This window comes from Bos grunniens, chromosome 21 (assembly GCF_055505025.1).
Source record: "Bos grunniens cultivar Pamir isolate PY7600 chromosome 21, Bosgru_T2T1.0, whole genome shotgun sequence".
NCBI lineage: Eukaryota > Metazoa > Chordata > Mammalia > Artiodactyla > Bovidae > Bos > Bos grunniens.
Window position 1 is genome coordinate 37046996 of NC_141185.1, and position 10384 is coordinate 37057379.

Genomic DNA, 10384 nt, shown 5'->3' on the forward strand with positions numbered 1-10384 from the left:
GTACAGATATGAGAGCTGGACCATAAAAAAGGCTGAGCACTGAAGAATTGATCCTTTCAAACTGTGGTACTGGCGAAGACACTCGAGAGTCCCTTGGACAGCAAAAAGATCAAAACTATCAAGCCTAAAGGAAATCAACTCTGAATATTCATTGAAAGGACTGCATGCCCTCGGACCACTGAGGGGTAGAAGTACCTTGGAAGAGCCCTGAGTTGGACCATAAAGAGGGCTGAGCACCAAAAAAACTGATGCCTTCGAACTGTGGTATTGGAAAAGACTCTTGAGAGTCCCTTGGACAGCAAGAAGATCAAACCAGTTAAGCCTAGAGGAAATCAACCCTGAATATTCATTGAAAGGACTGATGCTGAAGCTCCACTACTTTGGCCACCTGATGAGAAGAGCCAACTCATTGGAAAAGACCCTGATGCTGGGAAAGATTGAGGGCAGGAGGAGAAGGGGATGACAAGAGGATAAAATGGTTGGATGACATCATCGACTCAATGGACATGAGTCTGAGCAAGCTCGAGGAGATAGTGAAGGACAGGGAAGCCTGGCGTGCTGCAGTCCATGGGGTGGTGAGAGGGTAACAGGCAGGAAGGCCAGGGGTGTCAAACGGAGGAAACAGGCTACAAGTGTCAGACATGTTTTATCTCTCCCTTAAGTGGCAGGAGGAAACAAACTACAAGTGTCAGGTTTTTTTTCTTCCAGTGGATGCTTCATGAAGAGGCAACAGCTGGTGTGCCTGTTCCCCAGCCTCTCTGGCTGTTCAGCACATATGATCCCAGGGATAGATTGGAGAAACCTGTTTTTCTTTATCTCTCTGTCTCCGGTCCTCCACCTCACCCTGTATTTAATCACCCTTAGTTTTGCTGTCGGAGCTTCTCTTACTTGGATTGCCTGGGTTTCTATTGAAACCAGAGTAATCTGAGGTTGTACTGAGACAGGGGTTTTTTGGCCCCGTACTTGGGCAATTTGAATCTCAGTTTGGATTTTTACCAAGACCAAGGCAACCTTTCCTGGCGGGGGTGTAGGGGGGAGGTTCCCTGACTTTCAGTTTGGTCAGTTTGGAGCCCGGGTATGGGGGCAAAGTAGGAGGACAGAAGGGAGCTGAAGGTTTCATGCCCAAATCTATACCCTGAGGACATAAATCTGGCATGTCTTGCAGAGGGAAAAAAGGGCAACACATATGCTGCTGCTGCTGCTAAGTCGCTTCAGTCGTGTCCGACTCTGTGCCACCCCATAGACGGCAGCCCACCAGGCTCCCCCATCCCTGGGATTCTCCAGGCAAGAACACTGGAGTGGGTTGCCATTTCCTTCTCCAATGCATGAAAGTGAAAATTGAAAGTGAAGTCGCTCAGTCGTGTCCAATTCTTTTCGACTCCATGGACTGCAGCCTACCAGGCTCCTCTGCCCATGGGAATTTCCAGGCAAGAGTACTGGAGTGGGGTCACCATCGCCTTCTCCGACACATACGCTACTTCTACCCATTTCCCTTGTTTTCTACAGAACCGCTCGAATTGTAAAACGGCATTAAGAGACCCTCCAACTGGTCACCGTTCGCCATCCTCCAATGGATACCATGGCATCACACAGGAAGATCAAATCTATCCCAGTTTTTCTTCAAGCCCTGGGGATCAAATCTATCCCAGTTTTTCAGGATACAGTTCAAAGGAGCCAGTCTGGAATTGTTAGCTCCCAACTGTAAGAGAGGAAAAAAAGCGATTGGTGCCATCTTTCTACTGGAGGCGTTCCTCCCTGCTCTGCTGCTGCTAAGTCGCTTCAGTCATGTCTGACTCTGTGCGACCTCAGAGACAGCAGCCCACCAGGCTCCCCCGTCCCTGGGATTCTCCAGGCAAGAACACTGGAGTGGGTTGCCATTTCCTTCTCCAACGCATGAAAGTGAAAAGTGAAAGTAAAGTCGCTCAGTGGTGCCCGACTCTTAGCGACCCCATGGACTGCAGCCTACCAGGCTCCTCCATCCATCGGATTTTCCAGGCAAGAGTACTGGAGTGGGTTGTCCTTGCCTTCTCCGCTCCCTGCTCTAGATGGGGGTATAGGCAGACTTTACACTGAAGCTTTCCTTCCCTGGTTGGACTTCGTCTGTCCCTTACTGACGCAGGCACCTTACTCGTCCCTCCCGGCTCTACCACCGAGGCGGGATGGAGTTGCACCAAGGGGACCTGATGGCATCCCAGACTAATGTCCAGGTCCTCACCATTAAAACCTTGCATGCCTCTGATGCCACCCGGGGTGCAGTCAGAGTAACCTTCCGGAATGCCTCCCACACTAAGACCACTGGGGGAAACATTCATCTCCTGAGTGCCTCTGCACGACCCTGAATATATTTCTGACCACAATAAGACGGGTACAAACATAAAACCAATACGTTCCTTCTGAGCGTCACTACACCAGTATTTCTACAGATTCCACAGAAAGAATATCTAACGAGTTGGGACAAAAGCCACTGGAGAGTCTCCTCTGGTCCACTAAGAGCTAGCCTTACCAAAGGAAGAAGCCCGCTGTGCTTCCTGCTGCTGCTGCTAAGTCGCTTCAGTCGTGTCTGAGTAACCCGAGTAACCTTTAACCTGAGAGATGCTCTTGGGGCTAGAGCTCCATCTAGCTTCTGAACTTTCAACTCCCAGTGAGACTAGGCGCTTCCTGATTACCAGTCTAAATTTGGGACCTAAGTAACAGTACACAGTAACAACACAGATCACAAGTCCCTTGAAAATCTATGATCCAACAGAGTAGGTTAGTAGTTTGTTCTAATTCCCAGAAGTTATGAAATGGTCAGAGAGACCAGAAAGTTTGACCGAGAAAGGAGAGTTCGGCCCACACACTTCGACCATCTCTGCCGCTCCCCGAAGGAGACATTGGGTGCCTCTCGACATTAGAAGGTCGGTATAATCCCCTGACAGGGTTTCTGCCATAAACCGTTATGAGGTCACCTCAGAATCGCAGATTAAGACACAGCCCTTGGTTCGCATATGTGTCTCTTTTAATCGATCACACACACAAGCACACCATAGAGTTAGTAAAATACAGCAGAAAACGTATTTGCTAGAACAAACGACTAGAGCTCCAAGCGTCCTTAACTTGTCCTGAAGAACCCCGGGTGAGCCCCCAAGATGAAAGGTTGTTGTTGAGCTGCGAAAGACGCTGCCTGGATTCTTGGCTTCTGGAGGAGAGGAATTCAATACGGGGCCAGTGATGAGGCTTGATCACTCAGAGCTTTTGTGTAATAAAGTTTTAGTAAAGTATAAAAGAGGTAGAGAAAGCCTTTGACATAGACATCAGAAGGGGGCAGAAAGAGTGCCCCCCTGCTAGTCTTTAGCCGTTTGTTTTATGTCTGTTAAAAAGCTATTAATCAGATAAAACAGACACCTCAAGGGTGACGGAGTTTCACCGACCCCTCTCCCACAATATGCATTTTTGAGACAGGATGGCACGAGGTGTGTCATCTCCCAGCCATAAAACAGCTGATGTGAATACTGGCTTGTTGACCTATTATCAGCCCAAGATTTGAGAAAAGAAAACAAGTTATTCTTAGGTAGAACCATTTTGAAGAAAAGCAAATTCCAAAAGCAAATACATAGTTTTATTAACATAGCTTAAGAAAAACATTTCCAAAAGGAAAACGCATTGGTTAGCTCAAGGTTTGAGAAAAGTTAAGTTCGGGTGGAACCAGGTGTCCTCATGGCAACACAGAAATTTAAGAGAAAAAAATCTGACACTTGTAGTTTGTTTCCTTCTGCGGCTTAAGGGAGAAATAAAAAATGTCTGACGCTTGCAGCCTATTTCCTCCATTTGGAGACCCCTGGCCTTTCTGCCTGTTACCCTCTCAGGGGCAAAGAGTTGGACATAACTTAGCGGCTGAACAACAGCATAGCAACTACTGCCATGAGCCTCCTGATCTAAACCAGCCAGCTCCCTGACTCCATATTAAATAGAATATCCCCCCTAGAGCATCATAACTAATCACCTACTGCCACCCTTCCAGCATGATTTTTCTGTCTTGAGGCCATAAGAATTGGCTGCTGCTGCTGCTGCTAAGTGGCTTCAGTCGTGTCCAACTCTGTGCGACCCCATGGACAGCAGCCCACCAGGCTCCCCCGTCCCTGGGATTCTCCAGGCAAGAACACTGGAGTGGGTTGCCATTTCCTTCTCCAATGCATGAAAGTGAAAAGTGAAAGTGAAGTCGCTCAGTCGTGTCTGACTCTCAGCGACCCCATGGACTGCAGTCTACCAGGCTCCTCCATCCATGGGATTTTCCAGGCAAGAGTACTGGAGTGGGGTGCCAATGCCTTCTCCTAAGAATTGGCTACTAGCCCACAAAGGGGCTCTCCATTGAGCCAACATGCTGTTCTAACAGCATCTCCAGCTCTAATAAATTCCAGTCTGTTCTTGTTCTGCCTTGTGTCTGGAAATTTTTTTCCAACTCACGCAGGGACCACGACAAATTACTTTTCATTTTTTAAAGCTCATTTGAAATCATTATAGATTCAAAGATTTCAAAGATAGTGCAGAGAGGTTCTGTGTACCCTTCTCTGTTTCCTCCAGCGATTACATGTAATACAAAATCCACACAATGCCAAAGGTATAGTTCTATCATTTTATCCCATGTAGATTCATGTAACCACCTATGATCAAGATTCAGAACTATCCCACCACTATAAAGAGCTCCTCTGCTACTCCTTTATGGTCACACCTTATCTCTCCTCTCCCACCATCCCTGTCCCCTGGCAGCCACTGGTCTTTTTTCCACCTCTATAATTCTGTCATTTCAAGACTGTTATATAAAATCATATATCATGTGATCTTTTGAGATCGGTTTTTTTTTCTATTCAGAACAATACCCTTTAGACCCATCCATGTTATTGCATGTATCAATGGCTTGTCCCTTGTTGCCGAATAGTGTGAAAAAGGGATTTCCAGGTGGCACGGTGGTAAAGAAGCCATCTGTCAATGCATGAGGTGGAAGGGATGTGGGTTCGATCCCCGGGTCGGGAAGATTCCCCTGGAGGAAGAAACGGCAACCCACTCCAGTATTCTTGCCTGGAAAATTCCATGAATACAAGAGCCTAACAGGCTTCCGTCCACAGAGTTGCAAAGAATTGGACATGACTGAGCAACTGAGTCTGCAAACCTCACTAAAATGGACTTCAGAGGCCAGAAGAGGGAGCTCTTCCCCAGTACCACTCCATGCCTATTACAGGACCTGGGTGAATTTGACCCCAAGGGGAAAAGATGTACATTGCATCTTCTACAAGAAATTTACTACCTCAGCAACAGCCAAACAGAAAACCATCATCACCCTGAACCCCCATTTCTCTCTGATGGACTTTCATTCAAAACAAATCCTCTCAACCTCTTTCTTTACTGGACTTGATTATGCCTTTTGCTGTAGCTTGCTTATCCAGAATTTCAGTTCCTTTGCCATTTCCAAAGAAATGCATTTTCTGCTAGTAAAATAACTTTTATTTTTAAGGTGAACAATAGTAATTTGTAATATTGTTGTAAAACACTTTGCTTAGCCATCATTTGAGGGATATTTGGCTGTTTCCAGCTTGGGGCTCTTACAAATAAATCTGCCATGAACACTCATATACAGATTTTTGTGTAGATGTAAGTTTCTATCTTTCTGGGATAAATACCCAGGAGTACAATTGGTAGGTCATATTAAGGTATATGTTTAGTTTTTAAAACAAACTGCCAAACTGTTTCCCAGAATGTTTGGACCACATTATATTTCCACCAGACGCATATGATAGATAGTTTTATTTGTATTTATATGCTCACTACTTTTCAGTTCCCCTCGTTTTAGTTCAGTTGTTCTAGTAAGTATGTTGTGTTCTCTTACCATGGTCTGAATTTGAATTTCCTTAATGGTTAGTGATGTTGAACGTGTACTCATTTTTAAAAGCTAAACAACTGTATTAAAAAGAAAACAATTTGGTAAGTGGTCCTCAAAGTGTCGTCCCTGAACCAGCAGCGAAGCATCACTTGGGAACGTGCTCGAAATTCAAATCATCAGGCTCCACCTCTGATCTACTGATCAGAAACTCTAGGGAGGGAATTCCCTAGTGGTCCAGCAGTTATGGGGCTTCCCAGGTGGCACCAGTGGTAAAGAACCTGCCTTCCAATGCAGGAGATGTAAGAGACATGCGTTCAATCCCTGGGTCGGGAAGATCCCCTGGAGCAGGGCATGGCAACCCACTCCAGTATTCTTGCCTGGAGAAGCCCATGGACAGAGCAGCCTGGTGGGCTATGGTCTGTGGGGTCGCAAAGAGTTGGACACGGTTGAAGGGGCTCAGCATGCACACCAGAGGTTAGGATTCAGTGCTTTCACTACTGAGGGTCCAGGGTTCAATCCCTTGTTGGGGAAATAAGATCCCTCAAGCTGCACGGCAAGGCCAAAACAGACAGACAAAATTGTGGTTTAACAAGCTCTTCAAGTGGAAAGTCGGTATCATTTACTACAAATAGAAAGTAACTGTAGGAAGGAATGCATTTGCATACCACCTAAAATCATCTGGTGTACCAACAGGTTTACACACCACATTTCGGGCAGGGCCCATTTTTTCCTCAGCTCTGGAGGCTCCCTTCACACATATTATGACAAGAATACCCTTCCTTCTCCTCCTAAAATTGTGCAGTGCACAGCCTGCCCAGCTTTACACGGAGTTCTGCCTTTCAGACACTGACCCTGTACTACCCACACTCTTAATCTGACCAAGAAAATGGAGGCTCTGAGGATGGTAGAGGCTTACCCAAGGTCACCCAGCATCCTGGCCAGACTCCTCTTATAGTGCTCTTATCCCTGCTGGAGCCCAGGGCAGGGCCCGCACGATTCCTAACCTGTTCAAAGCCTGCCACTAGTCACTGCTGGGTGAAAACTTAGATTCCAAAATAGAATATGGTTATATTTATAGAGACTAAGAGGAAAAACTATGCCTCCACACACTGAATACTCTGACATCAAAAGTGTGGGTTTCTCCCCTCACCAACCCACTCTCTGGCTGAATGTCCTACAATCCTGCTCTGACACTGTCTACCTGGGGATAGCACCAAACCATGCAGGAGTCCCCAAGATTTCCCCTTACCTCAGACACCGATCACCAAAGAGTTGACCCCCCAGTAGGTCCAGGTTGGCTACAAATCAGCATTCTCACAATTGCCTCCTCAGGTGAAATAATCGGTCGTAATGATTCACAGAAGTTAGGCAAACACTCATGCTCACCAATGTGCTATATGATAAAGAACATGATAAATGACACAGTTAAACAGTAAAATGAAGAGACGCACTGGGCAAGGCCTGGGAGGTTCCAAAGACAGGAGCTTCTATCCCAGCGGAGTTGGGGTGTGCCACCTCCCCACACACCAACCTGGAAGCTCTGTGGTTCACAGATCATTATGGAGGCTTCATCACGTGGCCATAATCAACGGTTAATTCGCTCAGCAGCCCCTTTCCAAGATTCTTTTCTAAAAATTAATTTATTTATTTGAATGCACTTGGGTCTTAGCTGTAGCAGGTGAACTCTTAGCTGTAGCATGTGGGATCTAGTTCCCTGACCAGGGATCGAACCTAGGCTTCCTGTATTGGGGAGTGCAGAGTCTTAGCTACTGGGGGAAGTTCCATCCAAGCTTCTAATCATGGCTCGGTCTTCCTGGTGACCAGCCCCCATCCTGAAGCTATCCAGGACCCCACCCAGAGTCACCTCATTAGAGCAAAAGAGGCTGCTATTGTCCAGGAAACATCAAGGGATTTACGAGTTCTGTATCAGGAACCCATGGTAAAGACCAAATGTATATTTTTTATTAGGTCACAGTTGTACATGCATGGGGAAAAAGTTGTAAAGGGCTGTTACAGCAGTTTTTTGGGGGGAGAAAAAGGGTTTACAGATTTTTGCTTAACTTCTCTGTATTTTATAATTTTTAAAAAAACCTTTCGGCTGCATCACATGGCATATGGGATCTTAGTTCCCCAACCAGGAATCGAACATGTGCCCCCTGCATTGGTATCGTGGAGTCTTAACCACTGGACCACCAGAGAAGTCCTGTATTTTGTGATTTTTATTACAATTATCATGTTTAGTTATGTAATTCGAATGTACTAAATATTACTTCCCAGGTGGCGCTCATGGTAAAGAATCCACCTGCCAATGCAGGAGACACAAGAGAAGCGGGTTCGATCCCTGAGTCAGGAAGATCCCCCGGAGTCAGAAATGGCACCCCACTCCAGTATTCTTGCCTGGAGAATCCCATGGACAGAGGAGCCTGGTGAGCTACAGTCCATGGGGTCATACAGAGTTGGGCACGACTGAATGAGCACAAAAAAATCAACATGAAGCCTTTACCTGTGATCCAGCCAGGGCCAACTGTTGGCAAGGTCAGGAGGCCTTCCAGACAGAGCAGCGCCTGCACGCACCCCAGTTTCACAAGCTGAGCTCGCCTGGACACCCTTGGCCTGTGGTTGCCCCCGCACCCTCCATATTCACACCCACCATCACCTCTTGTGGGTGAGGTCCTCCCCTTCCCAATCCTGGGCGCCCACACAATCAAGGCCTGAGAGTCTGTCTGCCTGTCTCTAAAGAGGGGAACTCCTCAAGGCACACACCCTGCTTGACCTATCACGCTAGAGCCTGGCATAGAGAAAAACAGCATTTGGGAAGTGAATGAATGAAGGTGGAACGAATCCCAAAGAAGCGGATTTCGTAAGGCCTTTCTCCAGCAGGTGCAGCCAGTTCCCCTTTCAGCAGCCTCCTAGCAGAGAACCTGGTGTGAGGGGTAGCGGGTACAAAACCCAGTGTTTTTGGAAGTCAGGAGAAGCAGACTGGATGGACCCGGGGTGTGTGTGGGACTTGGAGAGGGAGTGCAGAGCTGCTGTGGGGGCTACAAGGGAGTGGCCAGTCTCAGTGAGGTCAGTCCCTGGTCCTTGGGGTCCCCCTGGCTCACAGCTGTGGCTGTGCTGTGCAGTGTGGGGAGGCCCTGGCTGAGGGTGAAGGTGCACGGGGACTTATCTGGGACTGGCCCCTGACCCAGCCCGAGCCACTGACCCTGGGCCTGCACCCCTAGCCCCTCAGACCACCCCAGAGAGACACTCACCTTCAATGCGGGGCTGCATGAGAGCGGCAAGTGAGAGAGAAAGGCAAGGTGAGCCTCGGCGTTAGAAGCCAAAAAAATCACCTCATGGCCAGAGGCTGGACAGGAATCCCATGATGATCTGTGGGGCAAGAGGGGGGTCTGCAACTAGCCGGGGTTCCAGAGTTCTGGCCAGGACCACCCCCTTACTCGCTCAGGAACGTGGGCTGACCCTCCCAGTGCTGATCTGGGCTTTCTCTCAGGCAGACAGATGAGATCCATGCTTGCCTGCTTGCCTCCACCTCCTTATGAAGCCTTCCTCTCTCCACCTGCGGGGGGTGTGGGGCTGGGATGAGCAGGTGTTCACCTGTGGGCTTCTGACTCCGCTGCCCCAGGTGGGTCTGGAGAGCCTGGTCTATACGCAATGTCCCAGCGCCCTCCACTACCACCTGGCCATCTTTTCTTTGTTACTGGGGACCATCTCATGCCTTGCAGGCTGCTTAGCAGTGTTCCTGGCCTCTGCCCTCTGTCCTCTGGATGCCAGAATTCTATAGTTGTGACCACTAAAAATATCTCCAGACATTATCAAATATCCCCTCGGAAGGCAAAATCACCCCCGGTTGAGAAGCCCAGGCCATAGCACCTCTAGGATAATGCTGGGTCATAATGAGAGTGCATTACTGCTCCTGACTGGAAGGGCAATACATCTAGTATTAGAATATAGTATCTGTGTACTCCTGTCCAAGGCTAGTATATGAGTATACTGTATCAAAATTTAATTTGCAAAAAAGTGAAAAACATGACTTTCATACAAGTGGAGGAAAGCATGTCAAATATTTAATTAATCAGGGAACAGTAAGATGGTAAAGCTAATTCAAAGAACTTAATAAAAAATCTTTTGGCCACACGGCATGTGGGACCTTAGTTTCCAACCAGGGATCCAACCAACACCCCCTGCATTGGCAGCACAGAGTCTTAAACATTGGACCACCAGTAAGGTCCCCAAGGAACATTTTGAGAAGTTTTTTTTTTTAATTGAAGGATAATCACTTTACAGAATTTTGTTGGTTTCTGCCATACATCAACATGAATCAGCCATAGGTATACATATTTCCCCTCCCTCTGAACCTCCTTCCCATCTCCCTCCCCACCCTACCCCTCTTGGTTGATATACAGTCCCTGTCTGAGTTTCCTGAGTCACATTCTCATTGGCTATCTATTTTACATATGGTAATGTAAGTTTCCATGTTACTCTCGCCATACTTCTCACCCTCTCCCCCACCCCCCCGTCGTGTCCTTAAGT

The 10384-nt window shown here is 47.6% G+C and overlaps 2 long non-coding RNA genes across 2 annotated transcripts; both read right to left on the reverse strand.

Annotated features, from left to right (window-relative positions):
- Positions 1-6170: 6170 nt before the first annotated feature.
- On the reverse strand, positions 6171-7236 carry LOC147349409 (uncharacterized). Its single transcript, XR_015149819.1, has 2 exons — positions 7104-7236; positions 6171-6400 (listed from the first exon to the last, which is right to left on the reverse strand). It is a non-coding gene; the product is annotated as an uncharacterized LOC147349409 (long non-coding RNA).
- Positions 7237-7385: 149 nt separating this feature from the next.
- Positions 7386-9236, reverse strand: LOC147349410 (uncharacterized). Its single transcript, XR_015149821.1, has 3 exons — positions 9106-9236; positions 8358-8418; positions 7386-7482 (listed from the first exon to the last, which is right to left on the reverse strand). It is a non-coding gene; the product is annotated as an uncharacterized LOC147349410 (long non-coding RNA).
- Positions 9237-10384: the final 1148 nt, after the last annotated feature.